The sequence below is a fragment of the Prinia subflava genome, chromosome 2 (genome assembly GCF_021018805.1).
Source record: "Prinia subflava isolate CZ2003 ecotype Zambia chromosome 2, Cam_Psub_1.2, whole genome shotgun sequence".
Lineage (NCBI taxonomy): Eukaryota > Metazoa > Chordata > Aves > Passeriformes > Cisticolidae > Prinia > Prinia subflava.
The window spans coordinates 30,076,693-30,091,087 of NC_086248.1; the positions used below are offsets into that span (position 1 = coordinate 30,076,693).

General features: G+C 36.7%; 1 protein-coding gene across 2 annotated transcripts in view; it reads left to right on the forward strand.

Annotated features, from left to right (window-relative positions):
- RIMS1 (regulating synaptic membrane exocytosis 1) overlaps nucleotides 1-14,395 on the forward strand; it is a 298,872-nt gene that overhangs the window by 260,042 nt on the left and 24,435 nt on the right. The gene's annotated exons all lie outside the window — the stretch shown is intronic.

Below are 14,395 nucleotides of genomic sequence, written 5' to 3' on the forward strand. Positions count from 1 at the left end.
AATGCAAAGGGACATATGTTGGTGTCAGCAGTGGATAATGGTTTGCTAAGACCAGCTTTTTATGTGTAGCAAATTTCTTTTAGCAGAAGGTTTGAGTATGAGTGTGGGAACTGAAATCTGAGCAAATGAATGGCAGTTATGCAACTTGGATCAGAGGTTGTACCTGTAGTGGCATACAATACATTTTTAAACTACCTTTGTTTTTTAAGTTGAGAGTTAATCCAATACTTTTTTTTTTTTTAATAATACTGGCAAGTTGGGGTCAGTGAATTCGGATAAATTAGCTGACAACATGAAGCTTCATTAGGAGCATAAGCCTTCCAACCCTCTATTGTGACTCCAGAAATCTTAAAAGCTTCATATCAGCATAGCCTCCAGGAACAAAAGCTCATACAGAAAGATAAAAAAGGGAAGAAGAATGTTTTAAAGTCCCTGTCCTGCTCCTGAACCCCAGCAAAGACTTCTGCTTTTGTCTTCAGTGGGAACAGGACCTGACCCTAAGGGTTTTTCCTTACTAAAAGAAGGAAAACAAAGAGGAAAAGCTTCAGCCTGGCATGCAATGCATTCACATTTCAGCATTCCTCTCATATAGTTAGGGTATCTAAATTAAGGTAAGTAACAATATTGTTTATTTGTGTCACCAAATATTGCCCCCCTTTCTCCTGGTTTTCCCTGATTGCCAGATGAGCATGTATTTCACAATTAAAGCTTGGTCAGCTTTAACAAAAAGACTGTTTCACTTTTCTACACTACTCATGAATTTTAAGCTGGGAAGTATATAATTATGAACAGTTGAACCAAATGACAAATGAAACTGGTGTATTTGAAGCCCAGAACTGTAATTAATATTGTGTTGCTCAAGAATGCACAGTGACTAGGTAAGACACTAGAATATAGACAGTTGTATACAGTAAGATGCTATTTTAGATGTATCAGAATCAATGTCATGCTCTGTAAGCAATAAAAAGTGTATTGTATTGTAGAAAGGATTTCTTTGCTGATATTTTAGTCCACTTAAAATCCGAGCTGTGACTTCCAAGCAGTTCTCAGTATCATCTATTTAAAGTTCATATTTTCCTGTTCTTCATAGAAAGAAACTCTCCAAGTTTTGCTTGGTGTAAATTTCAAAACAATAGGAATTTTGCAAGAAATGGAACAGTGAAAGTCTTAATGAAACTCAGAGAGCAAATCAAATATAAAAAACATGATTATGTATTATTCATGATTTTAAAACAGTTCAGAATAATCTTTATCTTGTTGTGACTCAGGCTAAGAGTATTATCTGTGACATAATCAGAGCAAATAAAATGTGTTATTTTTTGTCTGTCACTAATTTCAAATTTTGTCAAAAATCAGTGAACTAATGCATTTTTTAGAACAACATACACATCAGACTTGACAGATTTTCCAAATTATATTGCTGGACACTAAATACTCATGTCCTAAATCAGGGACCCATTTCCTTTCCTTCCTATATTATACAAGATAAGAGTAGAAACCTAAAAATGCCTATTTCATTTTAATGTATTATGCAACTTACTCATGTCTCTACTATTGAGAATTAAGAAAATTTCTGTTGTGACAATATAATATATACTGGGTACTTCTTTAAAATTTATTCTGTGAAAATTGATTCTAATAGCCAAGTTCTGAAGTTTTGGAACCGATGTGAAAATTTATGGGCCTGCAAAAATGGTGCCAAGTAGGAATTTCTGGGACTGGAGGTGTGCTGTTGATGCAGTATGTGTATTTTAAAGGAAGTATAAAAATAGGGAAATAAATGAGTAGCTTCCATAGGTTGTTTAGGTTTTATTTCTGTGACTTGCATGATAAGGAAAGCATGACACAGTTATTTGTTTCTGAAAACTCAAAACAGAAATCAGAAATAAAAAGGCAGATTTTTTTGAAAAACTTAGGTTCTATATTTATATGAATTGAGTAGATCTGAAATTCTAGTTTACTGCTGTCTTCAAAGCCAGTAAAGTTCATTACCATCTCACTTTTTTCACTTGAAGAAATGGTTAAAAAGGGCTGAATTCACCTTTTTGTAGCTGATTCTTCCTTTTAGCATTTTGTCTGGGTTTGATGTTATATAAATATGGAAGTGGTGTGTATGGAACTTCTGCAAGGTAGCTATTATTTGTAAGATTTGATTTTCTGTTCAGCTGTAAAAGGATTGTGTGTACGTGAGCCTGTGCATGCATGTTTGTTTCTGTACATACACACATGGATATCTTGGCACATATGGAGCAGATACACTTGAATGTTGGAGTTAGAAGGACCAGTAATCATTATTTTACAGACCCTGTTTAGTGATGTTGAAAAATATTTATTCCGAATATGTACCTTATAGACGATCAGTGAAAGGTTTGGTTTCTATTTTATGTAAATCTGCAATGAGATTGTGTATTTTTGCTGCACCTTCCTTTTATGTGTAAGACTTTGTAATACTTTTAGTAACTGTTCTGTGAAATCCTTACTTACTATGTATTTGTTCATTGTGCCCACAAACTGGATAGAATTAGACAGTTCACCAGAAAAACCTTTTAATCTTCTAACAGTATTCCTAATGAAAATCCCGCTTTTCTTATGTTATCACAGTTAGAAAGAAGAAAAGGAAAAGGGAAAAAAAAGAAGCAAAACTACAAAAATGACCACAGAAAATTGAAAATAGCTCCAGGCATACATAACCATTTTAGTTATAATCCAATTATTCTAGCTTTCCTGCTCAGTCTTATTTTGGTAAATAAATATGTACATATATACAGAATAAATATGTAACTGCAAATCTTCTGAACTAAAGTTTAAATCATAGGAAAATTATAGGAGACAGGATTAGGATAATAAATCATCAGTTGTCTCAATTCTGTGTTACAACACTCTATTCCCTTCTACAGAAAATCTTATCTTGTAGTTTCCACAGCAATGAGTGACTGAGGCCAGTATTGATCATACTACATTTTGATTTGGTGTTTGTTTTGAATGTGATGAAAACCTCTGTAATAGCAGGGAGAATTTTATCACAAAATTTGTACCATATGTAGAGACATAATAATGGATTTCAAAGTGGATAGAGGCAATAGGAGGAGTGTCATCAGTAAAATGACTTCTGGAGAGAAGGAAAACTTCCATCTCAGATAAGCAGAAGTATTCCCATCCCTGGATCCCTCTCAGTTTTCCTGATACATGCAGACATGTGCCTTAAGAAAGCAAAATAATTCCTCCCTTTTGTTTTCTACCCCCTGGTCAGCAGATAGTGCTTCAGAAAGATGATCTATCTGTAGAAGCACACTTTTCTTCTCTTTAAGTGCCAACAGTGGCTTGCAACTATTTTGCCACAGATGAGAGGGAAATTGATGCAGAGAAGGAGAGCTAAGAAGCTTAGAAGAATGGGCAGCATTTCTAGTTTGACATCACACCGATACCAGGTCAGTTTTCAAAATGAAAGCACTTTGCCGTATTTATGGTGCAAACCACAATGAGATTTTTCTATGCAAGAACCAAAGTTATTTGCTTTCCATCTTCTGTTGGTGAAGTTCAACAATCTAAAATGAAGCCATAGGCATGAATGTTTCAGAGACAGATAACATATCATGAAGCAGGGCTGAAAATCAAGTGTTGTCACAAGGTGAAAACAGAATGAAGAAAAATCTTTTTCACTTATGTGTGTCTCTGAAGTGGATACTTGGAGGGAATCTTGAAGTGTTTGTCTGCTTCCCTTAGGAAATAACTTGCAACCTGAGCAAAAACACTATCTTATAACATAAGATAAAACCCAGAATTTCCTGCTAAGGTATGTTTTCTGTCATTTTCTGTAATTTGCCCTATAAAGAAGTGGCTTTATGTTCTTTTAAATTAAGTTCCAAATTCTCCATTTTAGATAAGGTAGTATCATCTAAGTGGGGAAATTGTCACTGAGCAGTAAAGTTGTGATAATCATGCATCCCACAGTATATCTGCACTCTTTTTGTGAGCGCACTGCAGCTAAAAGAACTCTTCTTCCTCCAGTTGATTGCCCCATGTCTCACCTTGCAGACTCAAGACAGCTTTCTCTCATGGCTGGATGACTGAAGTTAAGGTAAAGGTTTAGAAAAGGAAACCTCATCCATTACTCGATTGGTGGAGAATATGATGGTTCACTGGAGGTATTCAGTGACTGTTAACAAGCACTCCTATGTTGTGCAGAAAATAAACTTGCTTGGGAAACATGGAAATTTAAGCAAAGCAATGCTTAAAGTGAGCCTTCCAGGCTCAGAGCTACCTCATTTCAGAGTAGACACTGCCATTAAAAAAACCCCCACAAACTCCAAACAAAAATACCAATCAAAAATCAAAACATTTACCCCCCCAGCCTGTTAATCTGTTCCTCATCTTCTCATTATTTTTTTAAATGCTGGTAGAACTATTTTTCTCTCCATCCTTGTAGTAATTTGATGGTAAAATGAGAGATTTCCTATAGGTCTAGATAGGATGGACAGAAAAAGCAGATAAATAAGAAATAAAATATGCTGGAGGGCAAAGGCCTTTGGGGTAAGGTAAGTTTACTTGTTCTCTTTCCTTGAGAAAATCATTGCATCTTTGCATAATTCTGTTACATTTTTACAAGGGTTGTTGTTGCAGCAGCCCTCTTGTTAGAGGGTAGAAACAAGCAAGAGGAGACACAGACTTCTTGTTTATCACAGCATGAAAAGGGCGCTGGTTTATTCCTTTTTACAGCATAGCCATACTGACCCCAGCTATTCACTGACTCTGGCTGCAGCAAGCTCCTGCTGTTGGTTTCCCTTGCAGCCTCTGACTGCTGGTTATTTCCTGCTGAACTGTGACTGCAGGGATCAGTTTGCAGGCTCTAACTGCAGGTTCCACCAACAGGCTCTAACTGCAGACCCAGACTGACCTCAGAGCAGTGATTCTCAGTCCCCAGGATCCTCCTTCTTCACAATGCTCCATGATGATTCCTCTCCCAGCTAACCCTCTCCCTTTTATCACATTTATCTTTATTGCATATAGCTGTGACTCCTCAGGGGTGAGGCTGTATTGGGTAATTAACAGAGCCATTACTTATCAGGGACAGGGTCACCTGTATTCCCTTCTCCTACAGGTTATGACATTTTCATGCAGTGGTCAGGCTTTTTTTCCCCCTGACACTTCATATTGATTGCTTGATTGATTGAATGATAAGGATGCATTTCTAAGCATGATTCTTTTACGTCATAACATGACTTTAATTTTCTTTATTATTGTAGTGAAAGAAATTGTGCTTATTTGATAAGAAATGCGTGCTAGACAGAAGTTTAAAATACTTATTTTATCTAGAATTCAGTAAATCATTTATTATTAGACTGGATAGAAAACATGGGAATCAGTAGAGAATACTGGATGTCTGGAAGAAACTGGCTAGGAGGGAGGCATCGACTGGTTTTATTAAAACAAGCCAGGGAATATCTGTTAGTTGAATTTTAAGACAAAACCTACAGGCAGATTTTGTTGATATTTTATTGAGAGCTAGTGTTTATGTTGCTAGAATATAATGATGAAACTGGTTTAGAAAGTATGTCAGTTCCTGGAAATCTAGGGGAAGGACTCTTGGGGATGGTCCTGTGCTGGGCCATAAGTTAGACTCGGTGATCCTTGTGGGTTTCTTTCCAACTCAGCTTATTCTGTGATTCAGTGATAGATGAATTTGAGGATAGAATAAGCTTTCTGAGTAGCACCCAGAAAAGCTGTGACAATGCAGATTGCAAGTTCATTCCTTTCGGAATGAGTAATGAAAATTTTCAGATTGAAAAAAATGCAGAAGAGTGTTTGAATCTAAAGGACAGCAGTATCAGAAATTGCTATAATAACAAATAGGTATAAATTGGTTACAAATAACTTTTATATTTGTATCAAAATTGCAATAAAGTTTCTAACAGAACAGAGAGAAATGTATCTTAAACCTCTCAGAGCATTTAGCACAATAGGGAAAGAGTCTTTTTTTCTTGTTTGTTTCTTACTGAACATTTACTTATCTTTTACTGTTTTCATAGGATTTCTTTTCTGATGTTACTTTTTTGTATTGCCATCTCTTGTTCGTCCAAGTGGAATGCTACAAGATACAAGATTTTCTAATGGCAGATTCAGAAAATTAGCTTTGAATTCAGAATTAACGTGAGTCTTATAGCTATACAGTTACCTCACAGGTTTAACCTGTTCTGCTGTAATTCATATGTTCTCTGTTTTTTCAGAGGAGCATTTCCAATATTTGCTTGTGTTGGGCATTGATCTCTGCAAGAATGCTTCATATTTACACATGAGCTTCCTTACCTACAGATATGTGTTTTGTTATCTTAAGTCTGTTTGAAAATCTTTCCTTAACTTTACACTGTGTGTACTTGGAAAGTAAGTTTCAGCTGCCTAGCAGAAGTGTGGTGGTCTGTCCTGCAGGTCCCTTATTAGCCTTGCTTGTCTGTTCAGTATCATCTCTGTGAGAGTCTTCCCTATCTGGGCTAGTTTTTTTGCCAGAACAGGCCCTTAGAGCTTGCTCTGCATAGTTGTGATGATCTATGAGGATAATGGCTCTGTTGCACAAAAAGAAGAATGTAGGGAGATTGACATTTAGAAGGATTTCTCTTTTCACCCAATCTAAAAAAGTCTGTAGTGAGGCAGCGGGGATGGTCATGGTGCCTTAGGGATGGGGACAGGATCTGGGCTCTGCACCTGACATCCACCAGGAAAGAGCAACACAGGTCCCAGCAAAAACTCTAAGCTGCTCCTACACCCACATGTTTCTGCAGCAAGGGGTGGGGAAGAGGGGGATGGTGAAGATGAAGAATATTGAAAAAAAAATAAAAATACCTGATTATTTTCATAAGAGGAACTCTTTGTTCTCTAATGATACTCAATTCTTTGAAACTCTTGAGTGAATGTAAGCATGTTCTCTTTTATTTACTGTTGCCGTCTTGCTGAGGAATTTGCTACCCTTAATAGAAACACAGTTCAGTTCCAGTTACTCATCTTCCAAAAGATTTCCTAATAAGGGCTAGTATTTTCAAAGTCTCACTGCTCTGTTGAGTTAGTGTTACATGTGGCTCTTTTCCTTTTTCCTGAAATTCAAATTGTGACTTTTTTCTCCTGTTATGCAGTTGCTTGACTTGTACTAAAAATATTGCTCTGCTTTTGTGTTTGCAAAATTTTAAATAGATTTTTAAATAGAGATATAACTGCAGCAATAACTGTTGTTAGGGCTATTTCCAATATGTAAGTAGCGTGGGGTTTAGGAAAATTTATAGCTTTCTGAAAGTATAATCTTGATTATGCCTTAACTATGTCATGCATCTCTTGTATAAATTCAAAATATGTCAAATGTATTTAATGTGGAGCTATGTTTATGTTGTATTTTCTTATGAAAGGTTTTAGAAAAAGGCCTACTTATAGTTCTGACTATATTTAACTGAGCACTGTTTAAAGAAGATTTTTATTTGCTTTCTTATCTGATTCACACTGTGTTCACAAGTTCTACTTTGTGAAAGCATAAACGCAGAGTTGAAATAATACCAAAATTATGACAGAAAAAGGAAATAGAGTAGTGCCAAAGGACTACCAAGAGGGAAAAAATTGTACTATCTTCACATTAAAATTTCGATGTAAATGCCTCTCTTTAAGAGAATGTCATTCTAAAACTTGTATTTTATTACTTTTCATACACTTCTTGCTGGATTAGATCCACAGATTGTGTTCTGGATCTTGTAGAAAGTTTTAGAGTACCTCCAGTCACCCAGAGGAAGAATGCTTTTCCTCTGTGGCACAGGAATTCATTCCTTTCTCATGGAAGAATAAAGCCCTCTTTGTTTAGAGTCAGATGATTGAACTTAATTTTGATAGACCTGATTTTTTTTTTTCATTTCAGAAGCAGTCCTTTTCTTATCTAACATAAACCTTTTTTTTTTTTTAATTGAGATAGCCTGTTCAACACAGTATTTCACATACAGGTAGCATATCTCTAAATCCAGTAGGGCCAAGAAATTATGTAGTTTGGTATATTTTAGAAAATAAAACTGACTGTAAAAAATCTTGAAGGTTTTTTTATTTTAGATTGCTGGTTTTTGGTGGTTTTTTGTTGTTTGTAGGTTTTTTGGGGAGGGGGTTGTGGGTTTTTTGGGGGGGTGTTTAATTTATAGAACATTTTTAAAAATCATACTTTTGTTGATTGGTGGGCTGAGTTTAAAAAAGGGTTCATATAATAAATCTAAAGAAGCTGCAGATTTAGAGACATTATTTCAGTCTTATTAGGACTTTTACATGTGAATGGGAAGTTAAGCTTTAAGAGTTTTTTCAGTCAATTTTTTTGGCTAGGAATAGAACTATTAGCAACAGAATTCAAATAAAAAGCAATAAACCTAGCCCACAACAAAAACCTGTTGTTTTTAAGAGATTTTCAAGGAGAATATTATAATTATAATCATAATACTAATAATACTAATACTAATACTGATAAAGCTTGCTGCTTTTACAGCAGCTGATTGTGTCAGTATATTTATAAAAAAAGCTATATACATATATAAGATAACTATATGTCTGCCATACAGCTAATGGCCCTTAGATACTCTGAATTCTGTATCATAAGTAATGAAATATGAAGAACTTAGTACAGTTATGGAAAATTATTCATATAAATTTTAAAAATCTATAATTTTTTTGCAAGTTATTAAGGTAGATGAAAAATTATTTCTAATCTAAAAGTTTATGATTTGATCTCGAAAGAACAAAATTTAGCTTGAGTATTTCCTAAAATATAAATAAATAAATATGAATGACATTTTAAAATAAAAAGCTAACAGTGTCAGAGCAGGTATCAGTTCAAAAAACATTTCAGTGTTGCTGAATCTTGTTTTTTCCTTAAAAAATTTCAGCTGAACTTTCACCCAGCTTTGCAGAACCCTCTAGGTACACAGTCTCTCCAGCAGGAAATTTGCATATGGATGGGAAAGAGGTGAGCACACCTGAGGCACACTCTTCAAAGCAACTCCCTTCTGCAGTACTTTTCAGACATCAAGCAGGGAGGTTGGGTTCAGCTGGCTGAGTCCCAGGTAGCAGCAGCATTGCAGGACACGAGTGGACAGATGATGAACAAGGACAGGCACTGGCCTTGGTCCCACATGCATCAGTCAGGCAGTGCTTCTGCTCCCCGGGGCTGTTGGCCAGCCCAGTGTTGACTTTGTTTCCAAGAAGAGAAGGAGCAGCAGTTTAATGTAAACTGTGTGACAAAGGAATTAGATCTCTGATTGTATAACTTTTATTACCCAGAGTACTCTTCATACTTTAGATGGCATATAAATTAAATTAACATAAGTAATAACCACTTTGACAAGTCTTAAAATAGAACAAAGAGAGAAGAGATGAAAACAAGCACCTCATATTACTTGCTAGTCCAAATTTGATTCCTAACAACCAGTCTGACACACAGAGAAAAGGGAAAACAGGGATTGAGGTGCCCAGTTAATTTCTTCTTCAGTGCAAAGCTTGGCTCTTCAGTGGCGTGTGCTCGCACTTCATGCGTGAATGTGGCTGATGAGCAGGGGCTTGTATCCCCTGGAAAAGTCTGCTCCCTGTGCGTGTGAATGGCTTTCACCAAAACATACCACAAGGGATTGCTTTCTCAGCAAATCAGACACTAGTGAGAATTTTACAGGTTCATATTTCCTTTTATATCCTTTTATTTTTATGCTGTCTCTTCCTTTGTACATGTACTGGTATTTAAAGTATTTAAACTAAATTTGAGTGGTTTTTGGCCACTCCATTTGACTAGCCAGTTTATTGCATGTTAAATTTTCTTCAAATTGGCAAGAAAAGACAAAGAAAAAGAACAATCCTAGAAAGTCGGAGATGATGTGATCTCTCAGTCACTGGCATGTTGTCAAAGTACAAATATTTTGTTTTCAACTGTGGCATATTTTTACAATTTTTGTTAGGCTTTTGAATGTTCTGCCAGCTTTTCTTTATTTTGATAAACAAATTTTAGAAGTGATTTCCATATAGCTTCCAAAAGGAGTCCAATAGTGAGAAGTGATGTTTGTTTATATCTATATTGATTTCTATGGTGGTGTTAGGTGTTAAGTATGTCCATTGTTTGGTATAACTTACTCAGGGTATGGCATAAAAATACTGTGCAATGCTGAAGTTGAATTGCTGTTTCCTTTTGTACAAACCTCGATATAGTTACTTAGACCTCAGTAACAGTACGTGTGCCCTCTATGTATCCTCAGGTCTGGCTCAGCTTGCTTCAATTTACTGAAATTGAACAATTAGTCTGATTTTCAGACTGGTGTTTATGAATATTTAACTGCAGTGACATAGAATTAAGACATTTAAAGGGCTAACAGATTAAACTACAGTATTTCTTCAATGAACTGTTGTGATTTTTTCCTCAAAGTTACCTTGAGAATTGCTTTGAAATTACTTAATATTTATAGGCATGCTTGATGCTCACAGACAGACACCCACATATAGTTTACTTCATTTACCCATACAGCCATTTTTCATACTGCAAAAATTCAGATTCTGGTGTCTAATCACTTCAAAAGGTTTGCTTTACCAGGAATCTTAGAAATGAGATGTTTTAATTCTCAGAAGCTCTAGATGTCTGACTGTCCTAAAAGAAATTCTCTGTGTGATGAAAGCTTGACTCTGCTTCAGGTTGAGCCTGGTCGGTGCTAAGCCCAGAGGAGGCAGTTGTCTTTCTGCTTTAATTCTATCATCTGTGAAGCACAGAAGTTTCATGGTTAGATAAGATAGGGTGGTTGCCCAAAACAGTTCCTGCCTTTGAAGCTTGGGTTAACTTTGATTTTATGTGGTGGTTGGAAAATATCAGTGTGAAATACTACTGAAAGGCTTGGCGGGAGGAGGTGGTGGTGTGTTAATGGTAAATTTTGTGTCTTTGGGAAAAGAATCAGTGTCTTGGGAATCTATTTATTTGTGATGACTTCTCTGGTTTCAGAACAGAACTTGTCAGATTGACAAGTTATCTTAACACAGGTGTGTGCAAATGGATTTCCTGTATACAAAGCAGGTTAAAATAGCCAAAAGCTCTTCCAGGCAGGAATATCAGGGTTGCTATTTTGATTACTTTTGCTTTTGCATGGCTTTTGGTGGTTTTATTTATAGTTCTACCATTTGATTAGATTTGATGGTGTGAAGTGTTCTCTCTCAGAGCATGGCCAGACTTAAACACTGAATTAATTAGGGATATATGTGACCTAGGATTTATGTATAAAAGTCAGTAAGTTTGACCCATTACTCAGTCTTTAAAAGTTATTCTACTAATGATCTTCTGTCTGAACAGCTCTTTTCTGGAGTTCATGGCCAGGGCAGGGTGAGGGGATCTCTTTGACAAGGCTCATCTGCTTTCTTCAGTCTGGACTCCAAACATTACCTAGAAAGATGTTCAAGGGGCATAGGAAAAAAACCTCCAGGTTTTATACATGGTAGGGTTGGTTTGCTTTTTTGCACAATGAAAGTTCTCCATTGAAGTAGTATTTGTTGCTGGGAAAGGAATAATTTACCAGGAAAATGTTTTGAGGGAATCAGTTGTCTTTAACTTAGAAGCACACCATGTTAGGGACCAGGTTCTTCTGCCTCAGTAGAGATACTCCACTGTGAAGGGGTCACTTCAGAAAGGTCACACACAGGATCCAATCTGGTAACCAAACCCTGTCTCAGTAATGGTCCTTGTGAGGCACAACCACACAAAGAGCTAGGTTTGAAAGAACTGAGTTGCATATATATTGTGCTTACTTTTCCTTGGCTGTTGAAAACTTCATAGCTCTGGCTACATATCACAGCAAGAGAGCTATCATCTCTAGTTCATGTTGGAACACGCAACTTTATTATATTTATGCAGGGATTATAGTCACAGCTCAGGAGATAGCCATTAAGAGTTGAACCTTTGTCACTGACTGCGGAATCCAGGTGAAAAAGAGACTGAGAAGGTGGCATAGAAACTGCAATGAGTTTGACTAGCAGTTTACAGTTTTCTTTAACACTATTTACATACTTGCAAATACAGTTTTATTTATTCTTGCACAAGAAGTATTTTTATGCTCCATGCCTGCATATAGGCCTTTACCCTATACTCTGCTTCATAGAGATAGCTATGTTTATAGCCAGCTTGGGAACAATGTCAAGAAATTTAATGAGATCCCTTTCAGCCAAGGTTCACACTCTCCCAGTCTGCCTCACAGTAGCTTCTGGTCCTAAATCAAAAAAATTTGCTTATGGCCAAAATCCCAAGAGAGTGACTTTTCCCAGTAATCACCTTTAGATTGTAGCAGGCTACCACAATGCCATTTAAAGTTTACTTTAACTGATTTGGGCTAGGGGACACTCTGTAAAGGGAAAAAAGCCCCTCTCCAATCCTAGTCTTTGTGGTCCAGAGACAAATCTTTCTGTGCAAATGCTGGTGACTGAATATTTGCCATTATGAATTGTTCCATTTTTAATTTAAAAAATAAAAACTCCAAGGTTGCATCTAGAAAGACTTGAGCACAAATCTTCCAGCCAGTAATTCCCACTGCTTAGCTCTTCAAGGAATCCAATGAGTCCATGTCTCTCAGACTGTATTTTTCTCAATAGATCTACATGGTATAGCTGTACTTCAGCAGCTGGAGAGGTATTGTGGAATATAGAACACGAACCCTGTCCTTGACAGCTAGAAAGGCACCATTTTACAAAGAAGTTGACAAAGAGCTGTAATCAGAAAGGGTGGGAGTAGTTCAAGCAATAGGATGTCCACAACATAGCTGTCAGTTCATCACTTCAGGCTTTCTTTCTATCCATTGCGTAACCATCCTCAAGTAAATGTCTGAAATAGTAAAAACCAAGTGTCCCCTGAAATGTCTGGTTTTCTGTGTATGTTCTAAAAGGATTCTGGTATGACTAGCTCCAGTGCAACATCTATAGACACTTTAAATTTAGTGAGCTGAGTCCCACTTGGCCTGTGCCCTCTTTATTTCTGTTCCCAGCTCTTTCTTTGGTCCCCCTCAGAAACAAGGGCTTTCAGCTGCCCCAGTTCTTCCTATCCTGTAGCTGAATCCTGCAAGGTTTTCTGTTGCCCATCTTGCATGGAAGAGAGGCACGGGGCAGATATGCCTGGATGGAGGAGGTCTTAAAAAATAACCACCTTTGGGCTACACAAAGTAGCCACTTTCTTGTTCTTGCAGCTCTACATGCAATAAGCAAACTGTGCCAGAGCTTGAACCTGATATTGCTGGGTGATAGCTAAATTCAAATTACAAATGCGAGTGCCTTTAGCACACTTATTTTCCATAGATACAACTGATTCTATTTTTGTAACCCTTGCTGAGATTCTGTAACTCTCTACCTCATAAGTGATTTCTCTCATTGGATGTACTGATTGCTCAGCATCCATAAGATGTAAAGTCAGTTTTCTAAGACTCTGTGTGAATGCTAATCAAGAGGCACAGTTATGTGTGTGTGTGTGTTTCATATTTTTGTGTAAATTGTTTGCATGAAAGGAACCATTAATATGTTTATGTTAAAGAAAGTGAGGTTGGCAGCCTCGGAAGTAGTGCCGTGAAAAATCTTTAAGAAGTTCATTTGTTAATTGTTTTAAATTTGATCAAATGTCTAGTGATCTCCTTAAATATCCTACTTTTTTCTGACAAGCAAATGTCATCATTAAAACTAATACTATGTAATTGCTATGAATCTTTCCAGTCAAAACAAAAACTGAATAACTGTGTAGATGGAAATGACACTGTGAATTGTAAATTTATTGTAACTTGAATTAGTTGTACTCTCAGCACTTGATACAAGCCTTTCATTAATGAAAATTACTTTTTTCTAGGATACGGTACTGCCAGTTTTTGCATGCTGAGAATATAATAATGCTCTTAATTTTCAAAGGGCAATTGGGGAGTGCAACAAGCTGCAATGTGCTGTCACTCACCCAGTGCCACCCTGTGCCTGGTGCTGGTACACTGAGCAGTAAATATGTGATCTTAGTCTTACCTGGGGGTTGTGTGCCAATACTTTTGTCAATACTGTGCTTTCTTAGTATTGTTTAAATATTACTTTTTGCTTATAGTTGCAAATAATCTGTTGCTAAAAGAGAAAAAATTATTTGGACAGCATGAAGTTTAGTTGAGTTAGAATCTAGTGAGGAAGAGAAACAGGAAGGCAAATCAAATGTCCAGCTGGCTCAGTGGTTGATCCCATAGGGGAGGCTGAATGATGATAGGAGGAGACTGAGAGGGAATCTCATCAATGCACATGAATATCTCAAAGATGGGTGTCGAGCAAGGAGTAATTGCTGTAAACAAAAACATAAAGAGGAGCACCTCAACATGGGGAAGAACTTGTTTACATTGAACAGAGCTGGGCAGAGCACTGAACAGGCTTC